The sequence below is a fragment of the Drosophila albomicans genome, chromosome 2R (genome assembly GCF_009650485.2).
Source record: "Drosophila albomicans strain 15112-1751.03 chromosome 2R, ASM965048v2, whole genome shotgun sequence".
Taxonomy (NCBI): Eukaryota; Metazoa; Arthropoda; class Insecta; order Diptera; family Drosophilidae; genus Drosophila; species Drosophila albomicans.
Window position 1 is genome coordinate 28715519 of NC_047631.2, and position 27994 is coordinate 28743512.

Genomic DNA, 27994 nt, shown 5'->3' on the forward strand with positions numbered 1-27994 from the left:
GTTGCTTATTTACATAGTTAAAGGCAGCGTAAAGAGCTTGAAAAGTATTGTAAAATTGAGTCATCAAAAAAACACTGAAAGTTGTTAGTTCTATATAAAGAAAAGTCGCAAATACTTTTGCTGTGAACTAGAAATATCTTTAATAATCAATGCTTAATGCTTAACTTACACTAGACTCCATAAGAAGGCTGTTTTTTTACATGGTTAAACACAGCTGATGATTTTGAAAAGTATTCTTATTGTGAAGACATTAAAAAACACTAAAAATTTTTAGTTCTATGATATAAAAAGAAGAGTTGCAATTATTCTTTCTATATGTCAAGAATCAACTAGTTATATCTAAAATAATCAACTTGCTGTCTAGTGTCATTATTGTGCTGCCTTTTGTTGTTATCTTGAGTTAAACTTGCGAAATTTCACACATTTTCAATGCGTCGCCCACAATTTCCCTTCCCCTTCCCCTCAGCATTTGCGGCTTCGTCTCTCTGATCTAGCTGTGAACTGGAACAGTTGGCAAATATAATGTATGATTGCTTTAATTTATTTTTATTTATTTGCAAATTTACTTTTTTTTTTGGGGGGGTTTGTATTATATTATTATTTTTATTATAATTTCAATTGTCATGTGATTTTTTTATATTTTGGGTTCGTTTTTATCACTTAACTTTTTGCGGTCGTGATTGTTGTTGTAGTTGTTGTCGCTTATTGTGCGATAGTTTTCGCTATTGTTGCCACATTGTTGTTCTACTTTCTATGGACTGTGAGCGATCGCGTGGGTAGTTCAAAGAGTTCACAGATATCTGTTGTATAGTATACATAAATCACCATAATTTTGTAACAATTTCATTTAGAGCAGCATAATTGCCATAAATAAGCAAAAATCATAATCAAAACACGCGCACGAGCCGCCAATTGCCAATTGGCAACAGAGAGGTGAGTGTGGCAATTGGTAGTGGTCCAAGTCGGGGCATAAATTGCGCTATAAAGCGCACAATTAAAGTTGCAGTCAGTCAACAGCGAACAGCAGACAACAGACAACAGACAGCGACAGCAAGTCAGCAAATTGGCAACACTTTCCAATTGAAGCGACAAGTAAAAGTGATCTACTCGGAGGTGTTAGACGGGGAGATACTCTGTAATAAATTGAGAGATAAGAGCGCTTAAGAGCCTTAACACTTATTTCTTGTATGCAAATAAAAATTCCATTAAATAATAATGGTGTTTAAGCAAGTTAATTGCATTTTTAGGATAACTGCCAACGAAGTTATGGCCGTTAAGCACAAAATTATTCAGTACTTATATTCTCTGCTTTATCTACTCAATTCTTGTTTATTTTATGCATGCAAATTCTATTCATTTAATTTAGTATATTCAAGTTAATTGCATTTTTAGGTTAACTGCAACTGAACTTGAGGCATTTAAGTGTAGTTTCTTTGTTTTTAGTCTTTGGTTATGTAGCTCAATACTTATTTATTATATTATGTATTCTATTTAACGACGTTCCATGTATTTTAATTCAATAAATGTAAATTATTTGCATATTTAGGATAGCTGCCATAATGTCATTATATGAAAGTACTGTTTTTTTAGTAAAACTTTCCAAACAAAACAAGATTATTACTCTATTTAGTAATAGTTAATTACATATTTAGGATGACTGCCAAATTGAAATTATATTTTCATTAATTTAGTTTATTTAGGTTAACTGCATTTTTAGAATAACTGCCGCTTACATTCTTAACTTTCGATTATATTATACCCTCTTGCATTTAGCTTAATGACTACAGGGTATGCAATACAATTGAGTTGAAGTGCTTGCGACGTGGCTCCATCGATTGTAATCGCGTTTCATTTGATGATTTTGCAATATTCGCCCGAGCATTTGGCTTAGATGAGCGACTTATCAATGGCTGTCTTCCCCCCTTTAACACCGCCCACTTTTATTACTCCTTGATCTGATTGACTTCTTCTCACCCTGCCTTCTCCTTTACACTCATTACGCTGTAATCTTTTACCTCTTTTCAAACAGACTCTGCTTAATTCGCTGCCTTTGCTTCTCTTTGCTGCCTGCAGCGAATCTTTTCGTCTGCTGCTGCTGTTGTTCATCTCTTCCCTCTCGCTCTCTCTCTCTCTCTGGTTCGCTTTGTTTTGCATTTAGCTGAATTCGCTGCATTTGGCACTCTCGCTTGCCTGCGGCGAATTTGTCAAATGTGTTTGGTGCTCTGCTTGCTCGGAATGCGGAAATATTGTTTGCTGTTTGTCTATCGTTTTGTTGTTGTTGTTGTCGCTTCTGCTATCTCTTGCTGTTGCTGTTGGTTGTTGTTATTATTGTTGCTGCTGCTGCTACGTGCGCAATTTTTGCTTTTCTTCTCGATTTTGCTTTCTGCTCGTTTTGTTTCGTTTCGTTTCGTTTTCAACAGCTCATAGATACGTCGGCATTTTCTATGGTGCATGACATTAAAGTTTTAAATTTAACTGCAACACAGACTGCAAGTGGGGAAAAGTCGCTGCCCAGCACTACAGCTAGCCCTCTCCCTCTCCTTCTCCTCAATGGGCACTTAACCCTTGTGCGCACAATTGAACTTTACCAAGTGCGTTGAATTGTTTGCAAAAGTCGCGCCCCACTTTTACAACACTTTTCAAAACGCACACAGCACAACACAAATAACAGACAGACAGAAAAACACTCAGTCAGCGAGACAAACAGACAGTCAACACTCAATAAGTTGGAACGAAAGGCAGGAAATTGTTTTTAATGATTGCAATTAGTCATAATTAAATTTATTGCTTAATTGATTTAATGCCTTGTGGCTTGTTTTATGCTGTGTTTACTGTGCCCAGCTGCTCTCCACTTTTGCTTTTGCTGTTGCTTTGACTGTGACTGCTGCAACATTTGCATCATCTTACCGCTGATGTCTGTTGTTGCCCACCCACTAGAGTGTTAAAAACAACAAATAAAATAGCGCGCATACGCCGCGTGGTACCGCGCAAAAGTTGAATTGCATTTGCCGCCAGCGAGTTTTTTTTTTTTGCTGTGAGTTTTGGGGGCGATCGCGTGCCGTTTGCTCTGACAGCTGCAATCCGAGAGCGGCAAACAACAAATCAAATAGAAAAAAAGCACAGCAACTGTCACAATAATACACTTTCAACTAAAGCGAGATACTTTGATTTTGTTAGCTAGCTATATAAAGTTCCTTTTTTATACACAGATAATATAAACAACAACTAGCTTAAGTTTGAAATAAATGTCGACCTAAGCCACATCTTGAAATAAGATTTCAATGTACAAATGTTTTTGAAACAAGATTCCAAATCTAGTTTTAAAGATTTAAAATTTCTTAAACTCAAGAATTTTGCTCTTGTTTTTGTGTTCTATAAAAATACAATTATTCTCTTTTAGAGTTTTCTTTCAGGTTTCAATTTACTGAACCAATCTTGAAATAGAAATATATTCTTTAATTTTTGGAAAGAAAGAAAGTTCATCTTGATTTAAGAATTTATTTACTAGTTTCCATTTTGACAGGACTTCAACTTGATACAGTATTTTTTATTTTATTTTAGTATTTTTCTTAATTTTAGTATATTTTCTTAATTGAAGTATTTTTTCTTAGGTGTAGTATTTTTTCTTAAGTGTAGTATTTATATTTTATTTTAGTATTTTTCTAAATTTCAGTATTTTGCTTTCATTTTAGTATTTTTCTCAATTTTAGTATATTTTCTTAATTTTAGTATTTTGTCTTAAGTGTAGTATTTATATTTTATTTTAGTACTTTTTAATTTTAGTATTTTTTCTTTTCATTTTCGTATTTTTTAAATTTTTAGTTTGTTTTCTGTTCAGAAAAGTGTATGAAAAGTTTGAATACTTTAAACTTTTTCCATTGCCGTGCAAATGTCAAAAAGTGTGACAGAGATTTCATTGACGAATTGCACAGTGACATGAATCGAGCAAACAGCAAAAGCTGTAAGAGCAAAGCAAGTCACATGGCTGACCCACTTACAAAGTGCTTTGCTGTGGTTCATCAACGCCAGAAGCATCAGAACAAAAGCAACAACAAGAGGAAAACAACTGTTTTGCCCTTTTAGTTGCTACAGCTTCCAGTTTTTCTTTTAGCTTGTTGTTCTTCCTCTTTTAGGTTGGTTGTAGATTGAGCACGATTTAGCTTTAAACTTGAAAAATGTGTGTAAAGAGAGCGTTGTTCGTTCTACAAACAAGCAGCTGCAGCTTATGTGGGAAGAGAGAAAGATTGCACAAACTGTGTGGTGGTCAGGAAATGTTTTGTAGCCTTGAGATGGCAACAAGTTGCTTTGCTTGTTTATTTGATTGATTGTGTATTGCGGCGGAATTAAGGAAGCTGCGTTTAAAGTTGGTATTCGTTGTTGTAAAAACTGAAAACTACAAAATAAAACGATGCTTAGGTATTTCGATTTGCTTGTCGACATGTCCATCTATATCTTTTACGAGTATCTACAACACACAAAGCAAACCACCTTGCGCACTGCACACAGTTAGTCATACCAAAAACACAGATACAGATACAGATACAAGATACGCGCATTTACAGATACATGCGCACAAAATACGGATATCTGGGCAGCTACAAACACAAGACAACACAACACAGTTAACCAACACAACTGCCAATTGTTAACCCAAATGTGCTGCCAAGTGAGTTACGACCAAGAAGGAGATGGCGGTGGGGGAGGGAGAGGGGGAGGTTGATTTCCAGTGATTGGCGCGCCTGCGCAGCGCGTTGCCAACTGATTTGTTGCGCATTGATTGAAGGGTAAATTACAGGTTGCCACATGCGATTCGATGCGATTTTGTTTTGCAGCCAGCCAGCCGCTGGCTTTTCTCACTCTCCGGCTACTTTATTTTATTTTATACTTTACTTATTTGCTCATAGAATTTGTTGCTATTTGATTTTTCGCAATTGCCTGCAAATTGCGTCACCTGCTGCCGTTGCTTTTTCGGTTAGCTTTTAGCCAAGTTTGCGCAGCCATATATGGGTGAAGTTTGCCCCCCTCTTAGCTGCTTAATATGTCTGTGTGTGTGCGTTTGTATCTATGTCATGTGTCGGCTAATAACTGCATATTTAATTCGATTTCAATGCTGTGTCACCGCGCGTTCGGCCAAAAGTGGAGCTGTCACGTAATTAAAGTCACATAAGCATATGAAATTTTCTGTTATTATATTTGCGTTTATTTTCGTATTTTCGTATTTTGTTTTTGGCCACATACGCATTGGCATTTCAAGCACTCTCAAAACAGTCAAAATAGTACAAGCCACCGGTAAGCAAACAAAAGCAAAAACAAAACAACAATCATGCAAATAGTCAACGACGTCGTCGTCACACATTTTGAAACTATGACGCACTTTATTTCGGGTCGAAAATTGAACTGGTTTCGAAATGATTATTTACGGAATTGGAGCTTCTCTTTTTTTTTTTTTTGAAGCGAACTTCTTGATGATGTTTTGAGTGGAAATCATTTATGTGCACATTTCCGTCCACGCAAAGTTTACGTAAATTTTATAGATCGACTATTTTTATGAAGTTCCATTTAAATGGCGTTGATTTCAGCTGAAGATGTTTAGAGTTTTATGAGAGCTGCAAAACTTGTTGTATAAGATTAGCAAATACTTTTAGAAGAGACCATTCTTTATATTTCTTTTAATTCTTTGATTTCAGCTGAAGATGTTTAAAGTTTTTTGGAAGCATCTAAACTTGTTGTATAAAATTAGCAAAAACTTTAAGAAGACATAATGTTTGTATCTTTCTTTTCACTCCTAACTACTTTACTTAAAATAAATGCTACTAGCAAACCGTAATACAAATTACAAATGTTGTTCGTTTATTCCTTATTGATATTTGATCGTAACTCGTTTAATTTTTTGTACATTCGTTACTCGTTAATTCATTTATTCGTTATTGATCTGTCGTTACTTGCAACTCCTTAAGTTTTTATGATTGTTACTCGTTAATTTACTATTTCATACACTCGAGATTTATTTTGGTTTTTCTATTATAAAACTTAAACTCTGTTAAATCTCTTTTTTTTAATGTCGAATCATTACAGTTGAAAAGTTGTTCATTATTTGGTAATTCGCCAAACTTTATAGTTTAGCATTTTATTGCCAAGTCGTTCGTTAGTTGATACAGATCAATTTAGTGCCTGTTTCTGGGCACTTTTCTTTTATCGCTACTTGTTACCAACAATAAGTTAGTTTGGATTGTCAAAATGATTATTGTAGCATTAGTAATAGAGAGATTGCACTTTCCCAGGTTGTCGAGTTAAAGTTCATTACAGACTGAGGCAAATGATTCACGTGCTTTAATGGCAAAGTAAAACCCACTGTGAACATTTCCTTTTAATTAATAAGTATCTCGTGTTTTTTATTTTTCATTCGCTTCTCGTCGGTTTGAATCACTTTTAAAGCCTTTGGCGGCCAGAGCCAATAAAAGCGAGAGAGAAAAAAAAACGAACTTTATAGCACTTGGTGTGGTTCATCATAAAATGCTAAAATACAAAAAAACGCGGATATGATGACCTCATTTGGAATTATGTAGAGGCCGGGCTAAAACACCGAAAGCACAGAAAATACAAAAACCAACAACTAATTGGAGAGCCAAGTTAAGACACTCCATCGTTTCGCACAACTGTTCTAAGAGTGTGTGTGTTTTGTTGGTCCCCCCCTCTGTGATTACATATAATACGCTCGTTAACAAAATTAAACCACAAAACATAAAAAACAACAACAACAACAACAGCAGCTTGTGGTGTCATTTTTGCCGATTGGCTGAGTATGGTTTTTTGTTTTTGTTTTTGTGCATTTTGTTGTATTTTTAAATAATTGTTGCAATCAAATATAATTACAAATGCATTGAAGTTGTCCATTTGTGTTTCCTTTTTGCATAGCAATTATATAAACACAATACATGGCAAAAAGAGCTCAATTATTTGCCAGTTGCAGTTTCAGTTGCAGTTGCAACAACCAGAAGACGACGACGAAGAAGAAGAAAATCTTCACGTCGCGTCGCGTCTTTCGATGCGGTAACATGCCTCAATTTCGGTTGCCGAACATTATTATTATTACGACTATTTCGCATTTTGCCTACAATCCACAATATTCGTCTATTTTTTTGTTTTCTGTCTTTCTGTCTTGTGTTATTTGTTGTTCGTTGTCAGTTCAAACGGCAGCCGGCCAACAACAATTGATCATTTGCTGTTTTGGCCACAACAAAAAAATGAAAAGCGTCCGAAATCGTTATGAAAACATGCGCAGAAAACTGCAGCTGAAATCGCTGTTGCAATTTGAATACTCTTTAAAAGTGACTCAGAGATTTCGTAGTGAAGCTATCTATAAAGAGTTATTAAAACAATCTAAGCTATGATTTATGTACTTGCACTAATAAAGATTAAATTAAGAGCAGGTATTAAGTACTTTATCTTTAAACAAACACTGCATTGTTTGTTCTAAGATAAAATACTTAATTTCGCTCTATTAAAGCAAAGAATAAGTAAATATTATTCTTGTCTTATTTTCCATGATTGATCCTTTGGACTTTGCTTGAGTTTTTCTTTCTGCTTTTTTGTGGCATTGCACAAAAATGTTATTCGTAGAATTCTTTAAATTTTCAACTGATTTTATTGCTGGAAATCCTGTGCTTATCTATTGTGGACTTTGCGTTTCCTGAGATAACGTTATCGCAGGGATTCCTGCGAAGCGTTAGACATTTTTAGAACTGTTCCAAGTGTTATCTCTAACTATATAAATTGTGCACTTATTTAGTTTCTCTTTTTGTTGAGCTGTATTTATTGCACAGTTTTATAATTTCAATTATATAAAAGTTTGGTTTACTTTAATTGATTTTACTCTATTTTGTTCTATGTGTTGAACATATTTTCTTTTGCATTTTCTATATTATATATTATTTTTGTATATTTTGTATTAATTTATTGCATCTGTAGTTGATTTTAAGTTCGATTATAGAGAACTTAGATTTCTTATGTACTTTACAGTATGAATGAGTATTTATTTAATTTTTTTGGGTTTGTTTGTCTTCAGCATATTTTATTTGTTTTCCTTAGTTTCTTCATTTATTTTCTTGATTTTTTTTAAATTATTTTCTTTAGTTTTTCCTATTTATTTTCTTTAGTATAATGTGTTGCAAGTTTATTTTTGTATACATTATATTTATTTATTTTCTTTTATGCTTCTTAGTATCTTTTTGGTATTTTCTTATGTTTATTTTCATTTATTTTTTTTGTTTGCAAACCGCTTTTAATTTTGTTATTCTATTTTTATTTGCTTCAATAAATTTGTAAACTTGATTTTATTTATTATTAAATTTGTGTATTTCCTTTTATTTTATTCTAAATTTATTTCCATTTTCCTTTCTTTGATATTTTATATTTCATATCTGAATTATATTTTCTTTTGGATTTTATTTCATTCATACTCGAAGCCTTTCTCATTTTCATTGCACATTGTGCTAGATACTTATTTAAAGCCAGCTGCAATCAGCATTACAAACTTGAGCTAACCTTTTTGGTAAGGGCATGAGAGACAAACAATAACAGCCGCAGCAGCAATAGCTACAACAACAATCACAGCAACAACAACAGCAACAACGGCATTTGCAGCCTCCAATTGCAATCGGGCCAATTGTGAACTGTGCTAGATGCAGTGCAACTTTTGCAGTCATCGTTGTTGGCCCCTCTGGTTGACTTCTTCAGCTACTTCATTGTCTGGCCCCGAAGTCGGAGTCGTCGTCGTCGTCGGTTGCAGTTGAATCTGGCAGACTTGCTGACTGGGTGACTGCTTAAAAACCCATCATCAATGGACGCAGCCAGTGTCTCGGCTAACTGTAATGTCGTCAGCGTTTTGTTGGCCGACTGTCGACTGTGTTTGCCCTGTTGCCAGTTGCCTGTTGACTGTGTGACTGTGTGACGACGCCATTATGAAATTGCACAGTGGTAGAGAAGAGTGGCAAGAGTGGGAAGAGGCAACAACAAAATACAAAAAAACAGATGCAAAGTTTGTTTTTTCGCTTGTCTTGTGGAAGACTTTTCACCTGCCATGCAAATAGGAGTCAAACCCACACCCGCACCTATTGGCCCCAAAAAACCAAAAGCAGCGACTGACAGCGACTGCAATCTGTCTGTCTGTCTGTTTCGTCTGCCACGTCTGTTTGGCTGGTCGAGCAGCTGTTGTTGCCACCAGTGTTGAATGTTTGCACTTTCCTGCACAGTTGAACTCAATGCGCTTCGGCTTCGTCTTTTGCTTGGTCGATTTACAGCAGTTTTCCCATTTTAAATTTGTTTTTCAATTTGATTTCTGTGTGCGCAATTATTGTGAAATTAAGATGTTTTATGCTGCTGCTGTTGTTGTTTGCTTTGTTTATTTGCCTTCGCTCTTACCTTTGATATAGTAATCGCCGCTAGATAAAGATTCGACTATCTCTGGACACATGCGATTAAACTTTCTATGGCCTCAGCGCCTCTATTGTGTTTTCTGTTTGCTTTGCCAATTTCAATTTCAATTTTTGTGTGTATTCTGTGTGTGTGAATTATTATTTTCGCCACGATGATAAGATATAAAACTCTCAGTGCGCTAATTATGCTTAGAAATTTTTTCAACTTTTCAGCTGCTGACACACTAACGAAAAAAAATAAAGCAGAAAAATAAAACAAACCACATGAAGCTGTCACTTTTTCCATGCGGCGGCGCACGCCAAGAAAAATCTGTAACAAATGCAACACAGCTGCTGCGGCTGTAGAACAAACTTTCACCCGAAAAAGCGACAAGCAAACAGCAACAGCAACAACAAAAATCAGTGCAACGGGCCACATGTTGCAACTGTTTTATGGCTTGAAATTCACACTCTTAATTGCCAAGCTGAGACTCGAGACCTAAAAGTGCCGCAGCGCATTTAAGCTGCAGGCTGGCTGCGTGCGTGTATCTGATAGATACAAGTACTTGCAACACACACATAGATACATACATTCCTATGTGTGCGCTGTTTATCCGATGGGCTGAAGCGCAAGTCTTTACGCATCTCTAGACATACAAGTAGTAATCAAGAAGAAAAGTACACGCACTCGTTATATAGAACGATTATTTCTGCGTTGCAAGTTGGCCAACAACACAACACAATGAAAGAGAAAATTAATAGGCAGCTTTGCTGTCGTTGCAGTTGCTGCTTTTGCTGTTGCTGTTGCTGGTTGCAATTGGGGCCTGCAGGTTAATTAAGCACATTAGCAGCCCATCAGCGCAATATTTAATGGTCGCCCCTGCGGGAAAAATGTTATGTTATGGATGTCAACTGGGGCATTGATTGATGCCACAATTCAGATAGAAACTACTAATTACACAGTAAACTAGAAGCGGCAGATATAGATACTTTAAACTGAGTAGATCAGCATTCAGCTCACGTACTCAAGCTTGCTGCTTGAGCTTTATCTGGGAAGAGTGCATTAAATGCTTTGAATTTGTGAGATGCCTCTTAGCTGTGCAACTTGATTGTAATGCTTGATATAAGTATATGTATTTTGTGCGCTACCTTTTTTATACCCATTAGGTAGAAGGGTATATTCTTGAAATGTTGTTTGCAATCAGCTTGAAAATTGTAGTTGTTTTCAATGAGAATTAGAACTTTTGGTATATTTGGTACCTTATAGTATATTCTGTATTTTATGGTATATTTTGTGCCTTATGGTGTATTTTGTACATTTTGGTATCATTTTTACTCTATGCTATATTTGGTGCTGTATGGTATATTTTATACTTTATGGTATATTTTGTGGTTTTGTGGTTATAATTTGAGCTTTATGATATATTTTTCACATTTCGGTATATTTTATATTTTTCGGTATATTTTAAATTTTGTACTTTTTGGTATATTTGGTAATTTACGGAATTTTTGGACTTCATTGTATATTTTGTACTTTATGGTATATTTTGAGGTGAATAGTATATCGATATACCAAGTAGAGTATATTGGTATATTCATAACATCCCTTTTTTGTGCCTTTATTGAGGACGGGTAGCGGGTATCTCACATTCGAGCCCACTAGACTGTACTTTTCTGACTTGTTTTTTAGCGGGAACTCGGGGAAATGCGTCAGTTTTGGGTTTTGCGGTCGCTGCAATTGAAATCATTCGCAATTGGAGCTGCAAACAGAGACAATAACCATAACAATAAATAAGTAACTACACAACACCCACTTGCGGTTGTCATCCACATTCGAGTCTAAGATACAGATACACACAGTTCCACACACACACGGAGATAATTTTCTAGCTGGAAAAGCGCTCGTCGCACGTCGTGAGTGTAAATTGTGTTAAGTTCTTTTGGCTTTCTCGAAAAACGCTCTGGCTTTCTATTTTGTCCCCGCCTCAGTTCTGACTAATGACGCTTTGGCCCCCCCATTCAACCAAGCCTCTATCTATCTATCTATCTATCTGTCTGTATGTCTGGATTGCCATTTTGTAGTTGTTGCTGCTGTTGTTGTAGGAGGAAGTCGCCTATTGCTCTGCAGCTTATTTCATTTGTTCAGTTTGTTGTTTGTTTTGCTGTTTGCTGTTTGTTGTTTGTTGGTCCGGCTTTGGGGGTTTCTCTTACAGATTCTGGAACGTCATAGCTTCTACTACTTTTCTGAAAATTACACTCACACTCTAATGATAATTAGCGGCATTATTTTCCCATTATTCTTTTTGAAAGTTTTTCACATCGCTTCGTCCAGCATATTTTTCAGTGTTGTGTGCAATTAAAGCGTCATTTAACTGGGCGTGGGAGACAAGCCCACCCAATTTACAATATTTCATAAATAAATAAATATAGTCAGAGTTGTAAAGTTTTATATTTATATCGTTGCTCGATCCGCAGGTGGTTTTATCTTTTTTGTTCGCTTGACACATGACAAATTATGCGCTACACATTTGCTTTTATTTATATAGTTGTTTAGTTGTTGCCTGTTTTGGCCAACAGCATGAAATTGAAATTGCAAAAAGAAAAAAGATTTTTAATTAAAACTACAAAGCAAAATTGATGAGGTTTTTTTTTTATTTTGTTTTTCTTCACAATTCAATTAAAATTAATAGCCATGCATGTTATAAATGAGTTAGAGCGCGCGGGTTCAGTTCAATGGCACATTACGCAAAATTCACAGATCCAAATGCAGAAACGATAAAAAATTGCAATGCGAATCTGTTTGGTTTGCTCCACTTTGCCATGGCTTTGGCCAAGATTAGCGCAATGTATTGTTGTTGGCCAGCAGCAGCAGCAGCAGCTGCTCAGCACATAGCTTGGCTATTAAACTGGCCACACAGTTTGTTCATCCATCTCTCTTGTTGTTTGCTTGCGCTTTGTTGCTGCTCTGATGAAGACAACTCAGCAAATAGCAAGCAACAGCAGCAAGCAACATCAGCATGCCACAATCGGCAACAAAGTTGGTTGCTTCTTCAGCTCCTGCTGTTGCTGCTGCTGTGGCTTACGTGTGACGACGGCACGCTTCCGACTTTCTCCAGACACAAACACACACTCGCACACACTCATTTATTCACTTATACACTCGCATGCTACTCGCATTTGCTTTGCTTTGCGCGCTATAACAAATTCAGTCTGCTCGGCTGCCTGCTTTTGGCCTGCCTAATGATCCATTCGTGAGTGTCTGAATTTCGTATGCAAACCGGCCTCTGACGGTTGCCAAATTGAAATGTGCGCACAGCTCATGCTCATACTCAAACTCATTCCTTTGCCTTTTGTTTTACACTTCACTCTTTCTCAGTTGTTGGCCATTTGCCAAAATGTTGGCCACATGCACGCTAGGGCTTAAGATGCTTTTCTTTCTTTCTTTCTGCTGTCTTAACTCTAACATAGTTAAGACTTTTTTCCAGTCTAAACAATTTGTAAACTTTTCGTTCGTATCGTAAACAAGCTGCGTATTACGGCACATGTCAGAAAAAAATATTAGAAAAAAAAGACCGAGGGAATTACATACTTATGCACATGTTTGCGTTGTTGCTAATAATAAAAAGAGATTACGGACAGAACAGAGAACTAACGGCATTTCATGGATGAATTGTCTACAAGATACTCAACTTAAATCTGTTTTCTAAATTGTTTTTTCGTCTGCTTACAAAACATGAATTTTCACAATGGATTTTTAATGCAAAAAGAGAATGTTAGTTATGAATTTTTTTCATGTAATTACTAATTATTATTATTAAAGCAATAATGTTATTTATATATTCACTTTTTATGGCAATCATGAACTAAAATTAAAAAGAAATCAGTTAGAATAAGAAAGGCTATAAAATGTATTACCAAAAAACTTAATTTGTTGGATTGTAATTACAAATTAAGCGTTTTTCTTTTACTCAGAATCTCTTTTGATATATTTGAAAAGGTACTTTATAAGTTATTCTTTCGTTTTAATCACAATCTCTTGTGCTATAATTGAGAGAATACTTTGGAAATTATTATTATTATTATTATTAGTGTTTATAATCGCGACTTTCTTGTACGCACAATCTCTTTTACTATAATTAAAATAAGAATTGAGAATTATTTCTAAAAGAAGAATTAAGCAAAATTACTTATTACAGCGTCTTTCTTTTACTAACAATCTCTTTTACTACAATTGAAAAGTAATTTAAAAATATTTCCTATTATGGCACCATTCTTTTTCTCTTTTTCTCTTCTCTCTCGCGTTATAATTGAAAGAAAAGTTTAGAAATTATTTGAATATTTATTAAATTATATTAGCAAAAAACTTAATTTTACCTATTATAATTACATTTTATTTCGTCTTTCTTCTACTTCCAACCTCCTGTGCTATAATTGAAAGCATACTTTGGAAATTATTCTTAAATTTTGGCAAATGATGCCTAATTATATTTAATATGTATTTAGAATTGACTTGTAATGCAATTTAACTTATGTAATGTGTTTATTTCTATTCTTTATCTTTGCAGGTGAGTTTGTGTGAAATTGCTAACTGTTTAATGTCTATGCCCCATCATCGTGATCGTCATCATCATCATCGTCGGCATTACGGTGATGATTATCAGGCGCGGGTAAGCTTAAGAAAACTTGTTTAAACTCAAAACTTAGAACAGCATCAAATTGGGCAACGATGCGAGACTTGACCATGTGAGAGGATGTTGAGTGCTAACGTATGAGTATTTTTTTTGGTGGATGTGGATTTTTTCGGCCAGGTTGTGGTTTCTGTGTTTATTTTTATGATTCAAGCGAATTGTAAAATATATGTGCGACTGTGTGTGTGTGTGCAATTATAATAAATTATATTCGCGTGGATTAACGAGTTAATGACGGTGTCGGGGCTGGAAACCATAAGAGAGCGCGTGTTTTTAATTGTTAAATTGCTCAAAAGAAAACGCAGTAAGAGCAACAAGCGGCGTCTGTGAGCGGCGGCGCTTACCAAATTTGTGTCATGCCCCAAATAAGTCAAATCCGCACAATCCGGCTGAGAGCAGCAGCAGCGCCACTTCCCCAACGGATGTGGCCTAGCCGGGCATATGCGTCGTATACGCGATGTGCGATGCGCTGCAATGCGGTTGGTCGAAGCGATTGGAAAATCATTGGAAAAATCATCGTGTTTCATTGGGGGATGCTAATGCATAGTGGCCAGGAAATCCATGAAAAGGCATTGCCAATATGTTGTATGGCTATATTTAGCCAAGTTATTGGCGTTGCCATGTTAACAACTTGCAGTCGACAAAGACAACGACAACAACAACAACTTCGACATCGACAGCGACGACGACAACAACGTTGACGACCTAAATTTACCGTAAAATGCATGAGAAAACTGCTGCTGAGCGCCAAAGACGTCATGGAAATGTCTTAGACAGCGGGTGGCTTAAAGACAGGAGAGAACGGCAGAGCGGGGGAGAAAGGAGAACTGAACACTGAAGATTCTCAGTGCGTTGCGAATGTTGTTATGTTGTGTCTCCGTCTCCGACTCCGTCTCGGGGTCTCAGGTGTCTGCCTGCTGTGCAGCTGTCGCTGGCAGATGCAACAAGTTGCCAAGCCAACGTCGCCAAGGTCATCGTCGTTAAACGTGGCCAGCAGCGGCAGTGGCAGCAACACCAGCAGCAGCAACAACAACAGCAACAAAAACAACAACAACTACAACGACAGCATCCACAGGCACGACATCGTTGCCTTTTAAACTGTTTTTGGTAGCTGCTTTGCTTTTTTCTCTTCTCAACCTCTCTTGCAGTATTTTTTATTTCTTTTTTGCTAGTCTGGCCAGTTTAGCCAGTTTTTTGTGTTGTGTTGTGCTGTAGTCTGTTGATTCTCGGTGCTTTTGTGTGCATGCTTGCGTCGTGCTTGTTGGGCTTCTTCATCATCTTGGCGCGATGTTCTTGTGCTCGTATTTCATTTTTGGGCCGCCGCCTTGTTTGCTTGTTGTTTTCGCCCATATGGCGCCGCTGAAGTATTATTGCTGCGCCTGGGAGAGCGCATTTAAAGCGGAAAATTTATGAAATACTCGCAGTAATCACAACGTATACAATTTCACTATAAATTATGCAAGTGCATAACCTTTTTTCCCAAGTAACGAAAGTCAACGAACTTCAGCTACTGAATCATCAGCGTCATGAAGGACCTCTTCTTCTTTTAGTTCAGTGTCAGGCTTAAGGACGCGCCCCAGTGTTGAATGTAGCTAGAGAGCACGCACTCAGTATTAAAGTAAAACTCAAGCGCACGCCTCCAAAAAAAAAACCCAGTGAACCGTGGAAAAGTGTGCGCTGCGTTGGTCTGCGGCCTGTCAACGCGTCGTATACTTAATATGTATTTCCAGTTATAGACGCTCGTCGACGTCGGCGCTTATCGATTGGCATGAATATTAGACGATGTCCTCATTTACACACACACGCACACACCTGTTAAATACACACACACAAGGCTAGGCCCGCAGCCTTTCGAATGTGTCTGTATATTTATTTTTTCTATTTTTTTTTTTTGCTTTTAGTTTAATCAAGTTACTGAGGCTGCTGCAACATGCAAACAAGTCTTTTATGGCGCTTTTCCAGTGACAGTGCATCACATGGCCATGTTTGGTTATCTTTAACTGTTTGTAAGCCAACGGAGTTGCCTTTTTTTTTTGCCAGCTGATGTTCGTCTACGTCGATGTTGTTGTTGTTGTTGTTATCAATGACGCCGGCAGTTGAACAGGTTTTACTCAGATTTGTGTGTGTGTTTGCTAAAGCACACAACTAATTAGCCAACCGCATTTTTCAGTCAACAAGCAGCGCAGCCATTTCAATAAAATTCATAAAATTGCCAAAGCACTTTTTTCGCTGCAATTCTGCTGACCCCAAAAGCCAGAATTTAAAATGCACTCGCCATAAAGCGAACAAAGAATTTGACTGTGAAATGGGCTAAAACGAAAGATACGTTTTTAGGCAGCAGCAACAGTTAAGCTCTTTGTACATTGTGTATGTGTGTGTGTGTGTGTCGGAAAGTAAATCCGCTTTAATTGAATTGTCAAATCAAAGCCAAGGCAACCTTGAAGCGGCTTCTCTGAGCACATTTGCATTTCCATTTCCATTTGCTGACAGTAGCACAATTAACTAAGCCCAGTTAAAAAGTAAGCTCGCTGTTCAATTGCGGCGATTAAAGTCGTTTGTAAATGGCACTGAGTGTTGCTGTTGCTGCTGCGCCTCTAATGGCGACTGGGCTTGGTCTCCAACCATGATCAACATCATTATCATCATCATAGACATCGTCAGCCAAACTCATCATGCAACAACAACAAGGCTGCCCGTTCTCTCTCTCACTCTGTGGCGAAGGTAACGCAAAATGTTGCAGCGTCGCGTCGCTTCGGTTACATAAACGCTAATGAAAATGCCGCCGCCTCATTAGCCTGCGCCTTATGAATACAATTACAACAACGCGGCAGCTAAACGAGCGCAGAATAAGTGCAATTCATTTGTCCATCCATCTAATTATGAGATTATTATTATGTGTGTTTTGCAATGATAGGGCAACTTCTTCTTGTAGAGTTCCAGCAATCGAATTACAATTACTTTAGACTCAGTTTTGTATTTTTTATTTCTCTCGCCATGGCCACTTTAATAAACGTAGGGAATGCCATTGTCTTTTATACGTACGTATTACAGCAGGCAGTTCTTTTGCAACTAGCTGTTGATGAACTGTAGTTACGTGTAACTCCATGGTCACTTGGCTGTCATAATTGACAGCACTTAATGTGAATGTGTGCATTTATTAACATGAGTCACACCCCTTTTTGGCTCTCTATTGACTGTATTCTAAGCGCCTCTCTTGTTGTCTGTTTAATTAGTTAAAATGTAGATAGACTTAAGCTGTTGTTTAACTTTCTAAAAAAAATAAAACATTCTTGTAGTTTTTGGCTGTGATTTATGGCCAAGCTAGCGAGATTGATGCTTACGCGGGGCACTTTAATGATTATGACAACTTCTGGAAAATCTTTTAGAGACTAAACTACAAAGAAGCGACAGAGACTAAAAACCTTGAGATCTAAACGATGTTCAATTGTTTGATTTTCGGGTTTCTGTTTCTTTTTTTTTCTTGTTTGTTGTTGTGGCATTAAATTGGCTCAATCTCGAAGGCAAATCTGAGCAAAGCGCTGCCTTTTCGGATTTACAAATTGGCTGCGCTTTCAGTGTTAATGGCCAACCAGTAAGGGCCACAGCTGGAAGTCAGAGCCAGAGCCAGAGCAACAGTAACAACAACTAGACGAAGGTAATGAACTGCCCCTTGAGTGCTTCGTCGTCCACGTCCACGTCGTGTGGCAAAAGCAATTTAATAAAGCCATGAACCTTGAGCCAAGTATACGAGTACATAGAAAAAACCTAGCATAAACAAGCAACATTTTTGTTGTTGCTTTTCACTGGCCATTATTCGTTTTGGCCTGGCCTCTTAGTTGTTATTATTTCGGGGCTGCCGGGCGTTGAGCTTGCCAAAAAAAAAGCACTGAGAAAACCAAAAACAAACATACACAAATTTTTGCCCAGCAAAACTGACAACTGAAAAACTGTCAACCGTCTCAACAGCAGCAACAGCAACAAATGCAAATAGAGTAAAAAATAAAGTCAGGCAGTCGAAGCAGACAGAGAAACAATCGCACGGCAAACAGTGTCAAGTTTAAATATTTTTATATGAATGGAGGCAAAATGTGTCGCAGCTCACAGAGACAACATCTAAATTATACACACACACACATATTGGGGCCATATTGAGGGCCAGCTTAGAGAGTGTGTTACAATTTCATTTATATATTTAAAGCCATTATCAATTGAGCTCTAGAATAATGTTAAATGTATAGCAAAAGCAAACAAGCCAAACATCGCTGTGAATCAACAATCGATTTTTATCAGCATTTTATTAGATTGCAATGCAAAACTAATCGCAGTTTAGGCTTTTTTTCCTGACTACTTCAAAAGCTATTTATATTTATTATCGTGCAGTGTTGGAATTTTAAAATTGTTATCGAGGCAGCAAAGGCATTTCAAATTAAAATGCGTCGTTGATCGCCATTGATCGATGCGCACTTGGAACGACCTTGTTTGGTACACCGCAAAAATGTGTGGCTTTAAGTGAGCTTAAGCCAGTGGAAAGCTTCTTAATGAGTTAGTGTGTTTAAGCTTATTGAAATTAACTACGCAGGATCATATTTTGGTTGGAATGTCTTTGTTTGGCATAAGGAAGTTGATTATAAAACACAAGTTATGAAATTAAGTGCATTTAATGCGTTGCTGGGCAGATTAATTTGCAAAGATGGCAGCTTTGGCACTGTCAATCAGCTTTCAACTCTCTTTGAAGTCTTTATTAATACAAAGTTTGGCTAATTGGGTAAATACTATATTTTTGACAGTTGAAAGTTTTTCAGTGATGTTAAATCCACTTGCGAGCTTTTAATCCGCTTTGAAAGCACATGCAAGCTCTTTGTCACTTAAGTAACCAAATAAATTACATTTAAAGCGCATCTAGTCATATTAATTTGAAAACGTAGTAACTTTGACACTGTCAAGCAGCTTTCAACTCTCTTACAAGCTTTTAATCAGACAAAGCCTTGGCTAATTGGCTAAAATAATGGTATATTTTTGACACTTGCCAGCAGCTTTGGAAGCACATGCAAGCTCGTTAGTGATACAAATCCCTCCAAGTGCTTTTAAGCAGCCAAAGCTTGTATAATTGGGCAGGCATATGAAAGCTCTTTAATCCCACTTTAAGTTGTGTTGTTACAACTAATTGGCCAAACACAGGACGGTTTGTTAGCTCACTGCAGATGATTCATTGGCCAATCTAAGCAGGTGTTGCTAGCTCAGCTTTAGCCGCCTATCTCTCTCTCTCTCTCTCTCTATCTGACAATCTATTTGGCATTCGTTGTCTCGGTCTTTTGCGTTTCCTGGTATCTGTAGCTGCTTATCGTGTTATGGCTTAGCTGTTGACAGAGCTGTATGGTTAACGAAATTGAAACAAACACTGGCAGGTTGGGGCATTGGAACAGGTGGAAATCTCGTTGGGCGTCTGGCATGTGTCATGCGATACGTGCGAGACATAAGGTTGACACTCGACTCGCATTCGCACTCGCATTTTACGTATGCAAAAAGAGGCGTAGACATATAGTTTGGGGATTACCTACTCTTTTTTTGGTTATTCTCCCCTCGAGAGTGCGTGGCGTGTTAAGTCAATTAGTGAAGTTAGAAAATGAGCAGTAAAACTTACTGCTGTTTACTAATTAGTCCAGGAGCTGTTCACATTTTCGGTGGCCTTCGACCACTCGATGGGCAAAGTTAACTTGTGCTGCTTGCCTTTTGTCTGCTGGTGGTGTCAACGACGATTGCTATGGCAATATAATACAATTGGAAGTTTTGTTTGGATTGCAGCGATGTATCTATGAGATACTAGCTGTGTATATAAACTGCAGTTGTTTGGCAGTTGGCTCGACTTTCGCGTCGTAAATGCAGCAATTTCGATTTCAATTTTTTGTTAGCAATTTTACCATGACCTTTTTAGCGTACGTTGTTATATTGCTGGCCAATTGTTTGCGCCATTAGCCAAGTGAAAAGCAAACACAAATTGGTGCTAAATTATGCCGGAACTCTGGTTGTAGTTGTTGTTTGTAGTTGTTGGTCGCATCGAAAACGCTATCGCGCCATATGCGAATGCAGTTTCAGATTTCTATTTCACCTTCGCTCGCTTTGCAAAGCGAATTACATCATGGAATCGCAAGAGAGAGATGCTGTGGCTGTTGGTTGTGGCTGCTCTCGATTGTGCAACAAAAGATCGTGGGTATGCGAATACAATAATGGCTTGATCTTAGATTGGGTTGAGTGAACTCATAAATTTCTTGGCAAATCAATTAAAATGCGCTGTTAATCGCTGAGATCCTTTCATTTGCAGCCGTTGCACTTTCATCCGACTTTGAGTCTCACAATTAAATCATAATGCGTCTTGTGGCTGTCACAACAATGTTGCATGCATCTCTCACTCTCTCGGGGGACTTGGGGACGACGCCTATCGTTGACGGCAGATCAGAAAGTCGGCTAATGAAAATATTAACTTTAATGAAATTAATATTTAAGTTGGCGTTTTTTTTTTTTGTTTTTTGTTTTGCACGCGCGCTTGTTGGCCAGCTCTTGTTGGCTTTGAAATTAAAAAGAAATGCCACTTGGAGTTGGCCAAGCGAAAGTGTTGCCCGTTAATTTCCAGCTACGCATTTGGCAGCAGCGGTAAAAAGCGCGTCAATCACTTCGACTTCACTTTGACTTTGACTACATATAAAACTATATACATCTATGAGTCGACCGCAAAGTTGGCAGTCGAACTCGGTACTTTCGAAACTCATTTAGCATGTCTTAATGAAACTTAAATAATGCTCCAAATAAGTAAATGGCAATCAAGACTTATTATATGCACATAAAGCGATTTTAATGATGCTCTGTCACGTACTACGATATTTATTGTCCATATATGTTGTAGTACTACTTGCTTGCAACATATTGTTGCAATTCTCTTCGAGCTGTGTGCGGTCAGCTGTCTATTGGCCCACAACAAGCTGCCGCTGCTTGTGTTGCTGCTTTTCCCCTCTCTCGTTTGCCTTCGTCATATAAATAGATATCTGAACAACAAGCGCCCTTCAATCGAGGCTGCAATTGTTACTGTTGTTGTTGCTGTTGATGTTTGTATTATTGTTGTGGTTGTTGCTCATTCGCCCGTTTATAATGCAACCACAGTGTTGTTATTTCTATTTTTTTCTTCTTTTTACCAGACATGTAATTTTTTTTGCCATAATTTGTTGTTATTTCGCGATGGAAGTAGCACTATACTTTAAAGCTAACACCAGGCGTTACAACCATTATAATGCTTGGATAAAGTTGAGGTTATCTGAAAGTCAAGATAAGATAACAGATGCGCGTCAAGTTCATGCGGAATATATGAGAGAAAATGGCTAATGCGATATAAAATAGTTGGCTTAAAGCTAAGTATAATTTAAACTGCATTTATAGTTTCAATTTTTAGCCAACTTAACATCGTTTTGCACTTGAATTTATATGTGTATTTTGTTATATTTATCTGGTAACTTTTCTCATATTGATGTAGTTCCTATACTTTTCAATTTAAAAGCAACTTCAGTTGTATCCAATTATATCTTTTTACAATATGGTTTGAACTCTATTGTTTTGCCTTAAGAAAGTGCTTTCAAATTTGAATTTATATTTGAATATTTTTTTTATTATATGTATGTATTTCTGTAGTTGTTTTCTTCGCGCTTCTCTCTTATTGATTTAGTTCCTAGGTTTTGACTTCCTTTAGCTTTTCACCTTTTTACCACTGTCAGCTTTTAATTTTGAAGTGCCAGCTGTGGCAGCTGCTTTGTGGCGGCATCAGTTTTCCCAACAGCCGCTTTTGTTGTGGTTAGCTCATTGGGTGACTTGCCGCTTCCCTATCTGAATGTATATATATTGTATTATATATGTATATGCATATGGCTCAGGGCTAAGAGCTTTAGCGAGGCGACAACGTCACACTCTGTCCCGGAATAATGATAATGCTGCCGCTGTTGTCGCTGCTGCTGCTGCTGCGGTTTGGTAGGGAAATGAATGTTGGGACTCCCTCTGGCCCTGAAGCGGAACAGGCAAATGGCCAGACAAAATACAAAATGAGAGAATTACAATTGCATTGCCATTGTTTTGCTGGCCCTTCCGTTTCGGCTGAGTTTCTGGTAATAGCCATGGCATAAAGGTAAAGGTAAAGCCAAAGTCAAACCGTTCGATGCCGCACCGATAATAAATTTTCCTTATTGTTGGCTGCCCAACGCGTTGTTGTAGTTGTTGTTGCTGCTTTATGCACACAACATCATCATAATAAATTTCGCCTGATGTACGATGTGGTTGTTGTTGCTGTTGCTGTGCCTGTGTGTTGTACTTTAATAAGCAAAGTGCTTGGGCTGGTCGCTTGGCTGGTTAGAGCCGCAATTGCCAAGCTGGCCAATGGCCACTGTTTTGTCCACTTGGCCGCGCAACCTGCCAGGTTTATTGAACCTCATCATCAGCATTAACATCGTTATTATTACGCTGATGATCATCATCATCATTAACAGCAGCAGCAGCGTCATCAGCTGAGTGAAGCGTTAGTTTGCCGGCTATTTAAAAACTTTTGCTTTATTTATTAACTTTACACGCGTTTGTTGCTGTTGCTGTTGTTGTTGTCGTGTTGCTGCTGCCGTTGTTGCTGCTGCTGCTTCTGTTGCTTGTTGTAAGCAAGCAGCATTGTTTGTGGCCATGGCAGCCACATTATTCAGCCGGTTCATTTGCATGCGTCAACATCTCTTGTGACTAAGCGCCGCATTTCCGCCTTCGCATCGACTGCCAGATACCCACTAATTTGCGTTTTTAATTAAAGACCAACTCGTGTTGATTTCTGAGGTGTTAATTAACAGCACACACCTTGCATGCCTAATAACTGGGCTAACACACACACAATTGCATCTGTTTTCCTTTTATCTCATGTTATTTTTTTTGGCTATGTGTCACACGTGAAGTGTCAGGCATTGTAGTGTCATTGCATTAATCACATCATCATCATTTTTAATGATGGAAAACGTGCCATACTCCACTCACGACATTTTCACAATTCGAAAAAAACTGAATTAAAGATTTTTTGGTATGTTAAGAAATTTATAAAAAAAATATATATCAAAATGTGGCTCTATGAGAACTAAAGTGACAATAAAAACCACGTGACGTCATCGGTCAAAATGTCATTTTCACTTTCTTGCAAGCACAAGAAAACGACAACACAAGACATGAAAAATATATGGAAGTATGGAAAAAAATTACAACTACAAAAAGTTCAGTGATCTTTGCTGCTGGCTGTGGTTAAATTATTGTTGTAGTTGTGGCTTATTAGCTGCCAAGTTGCATTTCTTTTTTATGTTTTGTTTTTTAGTCATTTGTTTAATTTTATTGTTTCTCTGCGTTCGGCATGCAAATTACGCGGCGAACTGCATGGAGCATAAATACATAAACATGTACAATGTGCATGTAGATGTGCAACAACAAAAGCAACAAACAACCAACAACCACAACACAAACAACATTAACAAACGACAAGAAGAAGAAGAAGGCCAATGTAACTCGTAGAAATTGCTGAAATATTTTCACTTTGCAAATTTTTGTGCGATTTTTACTGCCTTCGTCTGTTGCAATAATAACTTTATTTTGCGATTGCCCTGCTGTAAATAGGGTATAATGAAGAGATCTTGAGGTCTGCGTTTCTCAATAAAAAATATTCAATAAAATGTTGAATAAACATAAAACTCTAAACATTTTTATAAGCTTTTTTATATGGTATATTTTGCAATCGATGGTATATTTTTTTCTATTTGGTATATTTTTATTGTAGTAGTATGGTAGAGATCTGAAGGTCTGAAATTGTCAATAAAAAGTATGCAATGAAATGTTGAATATAAAAGCCTCTTTTATATGGTATATTTTACACACTATGGTATATTTTGCAAGCAATGGTATTTGAATTGTAGTATATAGATATACCTAGTGTAGTCTTCGGTTCATTTAGGTATTTTTTCGGTATATTTATTCGGTATATTTCAACAATAATATACCGCACTGTTTTGTTTTGTTTTCTTGCTTGCTAACAATTACATTTCAGTATATTCAAATTGTATTTATAAAGCGTATTCAACATGCGTTTTGCTTTTGGATTTTTCTCAAAATCTCGACTGTTGCCTTTGTGCTAATCAGCAGCAGCAACAACAGCAGCAGCAGATGCTCTTGTTGTTCCGGCTTTTGTGCCATTGTTGTTCATACGCCCCGTTGTCGCCCAGTTGCCTGAACTCATTTCAGTTGTGAGTTTTATTTATTTTGCCTGTTGCCTGGCCTGTTGCAAGTTGTTTCGCCATGTTGCCAGCGGCTAACGCAGCTCGTAACTCGCATGTTTGTTGCCTCGGGAGACGTGGCGCAGAATTAGCACGCCATCATGTCTATAAATAAGAGAGTAGCCGTAACATAAATAGCACTGACTTGGTTGCTATAGCTGCTGCTCTGTTGTCGCTGCTGCTGCTGTTGCTGCAAAATGTCAGCCAGCTAATCAGCGAACAGGCATCGCATTTGCTGGTAATCATTATTAATAGCCGGGCAATTACAACACCCAGCGGCGGACGCGTCCAAGGCGACGATTCACCTGCAAAAGTTGCTGTTGATAAAACTGAAAAACTGCTTTATTGACTGAGAGAAAAACAATTGATGATTGCATGTTGTCTTTTCGAACACAAACAAAAGCTTATGAAAAATGCGGCTGCAAATCATAGACACACAAATAAAATAGTATAAAACTACCAGTACTAATAATAATAATAATAATAAATAAAAGCGGCAGCCAGCTGCTCAATTAATTCGCAAGCTTTGTTTGCATGGCCAGAAATTAATGTTTAAATTTGAATTAAAAACAAAGCAACAGCAAAAACAATATTTGCCACCGCAAATCACGACACAGAAATCATTCAAAACGTACAAATTGCGCAAAAGCAAACAAAAAAAAACAAAAAAAAACTGCATTTTTAAATTGAATATTCAATAGCCGAGGTATAAAACTATTCAGCTAGGTATTCATATTGTATTGAAGTGGCTTGTAAGAAATACTCAATTGAATGAGCACTGAAGCGGCATGCTAAAAGGTCATTGTCTGGCTGCCAATCGAAACAGCAGCCACAAACACAAAAACCAACAACAACAACAACAATATTAAATCCCCAACGTAATATCAGATTATTAAACAATACAAAAAGACAACAACAACACCAACAACAAGCTGGTCAACAGCTGTGCTTTGTGTTTTTTGCCTTAGTTTTATTTTTGTTGTGGTTTTAATTTTGCGTTGCCGCCTTTGAAAAGCTTTTTTTTTAATTATTATTTTTTGTTAGTCTCTTTTGAAAGGTGCAAAAGTTCTGTCAGTGTGTGTGTGTGTGTGTGTGTGTGAGTATGGGGCTTCCCTTCTCCAAAATGACTGATTTGCAAGTTCTATAAATTTATAAGTTTTCGAGTTGAAGTTGCACGCCCCCAAAAAAACAAAAGTTGCAGGCGTTGTTACCCCATTGTTTCCAAGACTCTCTGCATCGTAATAACTGGTAATTATTAAATGTGTATTGCCGAGTGGCATTAACTGCATTTAGCCACAATTTAGACTGAAGCAATGACAGTCATGTGTCCAAGGCCTTGAGAAAGAGACACGACGACGACGACGAGACAATGGCACTAAGCGAGATTCAAGACTCATTTTAGGCGTTGCCACAGCTGTGTTGTGTCTACAGCAATGCCATCTATCATCAAGAGGCGGATTTTAAACAGTTGTTCAGCTCAATGCAGCTGAGCGCACGGCTTATCAAGCAAATTCGCTGTCAAATTGTGGTTTTCACTTCGAGTTTAGTTACAGTTCAGTTACGAGAAGGAGTGCTGACAACTCGCTTTCAACTGTGTGGAAAGGTTCTTTATTCTGATTGCACTTTCCCATTGCATCTCTTTTTGAAAGCGGTTTTGTGCTTATTTCCGTCTTTAGTCCGGCTCAACTGCGACTTATGATTCTCTCTGTTATGGCATTTTCACTTCTTCATTAACACCTTGTCGCCACGCAGAATTTCACTTTCACACAGCTCGTTGTCTGTTTGTGATTTGGCTTTGAATTTTTGGCCCGCCGGCAGTTTGATTAATTTTAATGAAAATACCATTCATCATCAGCTGGTTGTAACTTATGTCTTATGCGCTTTGCTTGGCATTGACTGAAATCTGACATAAAACCTACGTCCTCAAACTTCAAACATTTTGGCCATTAATTTTTGGCTTTCAACTACTTTTTTTTTATTGCGTTATCCTTCAGATTTGCACAAAAGTTTGCTACAAGTTTTCTTTTTTCTTTTTTTTATCGTTGTTTGGTCGATGGAACATTTTTTCCGATTTGACTTTGAGTGACATTTTCCGTTGCAAAAAGTGAAAAGTTGTTATTAATTTTGTTGCAGCGATGAAAACGCTGTTGCAAATTGCGATTGACCGGTTCAAATCGATCCAATTAGTAGTTTATATACTTGTAGTATTTATATATAGTATATAGTAGTTTATATACTTGTAGTATTTATATATAGTATATACATAGTTGTTGTTGGTGGCGATTTTTATGCAAATTACTTAAATACTTGTCGATTTGTTGTACCTGTTTTTGTTTACTTAACCTTCACATTTTTGCGCTTGGTTTTACCATTTTTTATTATGCTCATAAATGATTAGTTTAATGTTGTATTCACATTATAATTAGCTAACATTTTAATGACCGGAAGCCACTGCACTACGCTAAACTATCTTGTAGTAAAGTTTTCCAGTAAATATAATTTTGCTGTTTCGAATACGATTCAAACGCATTTAGCGAATGCTTCAACTGTCATTTATCAAACGCGACAAAAGCGAGGCACACATGCATAGAAGAAACAGAAAACAAACCTTTCCCATAATTAAATTAAATTGTTGCCATTAATAATTGTCAGTCAACGAGCTACGTAGCTAACTGAATCCTCCATTGACACAATGCCTCGGCCCATATATGTCGGCCCAAATGTCGGAGCTATAAATTTCCTTCTCTCAAACCCGGCAAATAGCAAATAGCAAAACATAATAATCCATGTGACAATCAAGCATACGAAAAATTAACCATCAGACCATTTATGAAACACACAAACTGCCAGACGACGAAGCCGCACACAATACTATACAACAACAACAACAAAAATAGCAGTTCTCTTTCTTCCCTCTCCTCCCTTTGGCAATTCAATTGAATTCGCATTGAATGGAAATTGGATTGGATATATACCGTAAAGTAAACGAGGCTAGAGCCAAATGTGGGCTGCACAAGCGGGGAATAAATATGGCAAACCTAAAAAAAAACTCAAAGCACAACTAAGCAAATGCTCTGCAATAAATGTGAGTAATCATTGAGTAGTTTATATACCCTACACTCTCATTTTACAGGGTATGCGACGAAAATTATGTAAATTCGCTTCAGTTACACAGATGAAATCCGAGTTGGCTGACGGCGGCGATCATTGCCACAAATAGAAAATATGGCAGACAGTTAAATTGATTGTAAACTACATAAATACATATGTAAAAGATATCGGCCTATAATATACATTATAATAGTCGTAGTTAGTTGCTCACATCTAATGTATGACTTGTCATTTTTACCAAATTTGGTAGCTTGCCGCTTGCGGCCAGCGAAAACGTTTAATGTAATCAAATAATTGCGTTAATAAATTTGCTTGAAATCACTTTTAAGTGCCACGATTTGCACTTATGATTTGCCCCCTGCCGCATGTCGCGTGTTGCTTGTCAATTTTTGTGATATATTTTTTAAGGCTTTTTGTTTTTTGGTTGCTTTTGTTTTTTTTTGCGGCAAAGGAAAACCCCGTGAGT

The 27994-nt window shown here is 37.2% G+C and overlaps 1 protein-coding gene and 1 long non-coding RNA gene across 4 annotated transcripts in view; both read left to right on the forward strand.

The window, feature by feature from the left end:
• Window positions 1–27994, forward strand: part of LOC117576309 (mucin-4) — a 55227-nt gene that overhangs the window by 7579 nt on the left and 19654 nt on the right. The gene's annotated exons all lie outside the window — the stretch shown is intronic.
• Window positions 25418–27731, forward strand: LOC117576312 (uncharacterized). The gene is made up of 3 exons (XR_007955475.1): window positions 25418–25665; window positions 27400–27502; window positions 27585–27731. It is a non-coding gene; the product is annotated as an uncharacterized LOC117576312 (long non-coding RNA).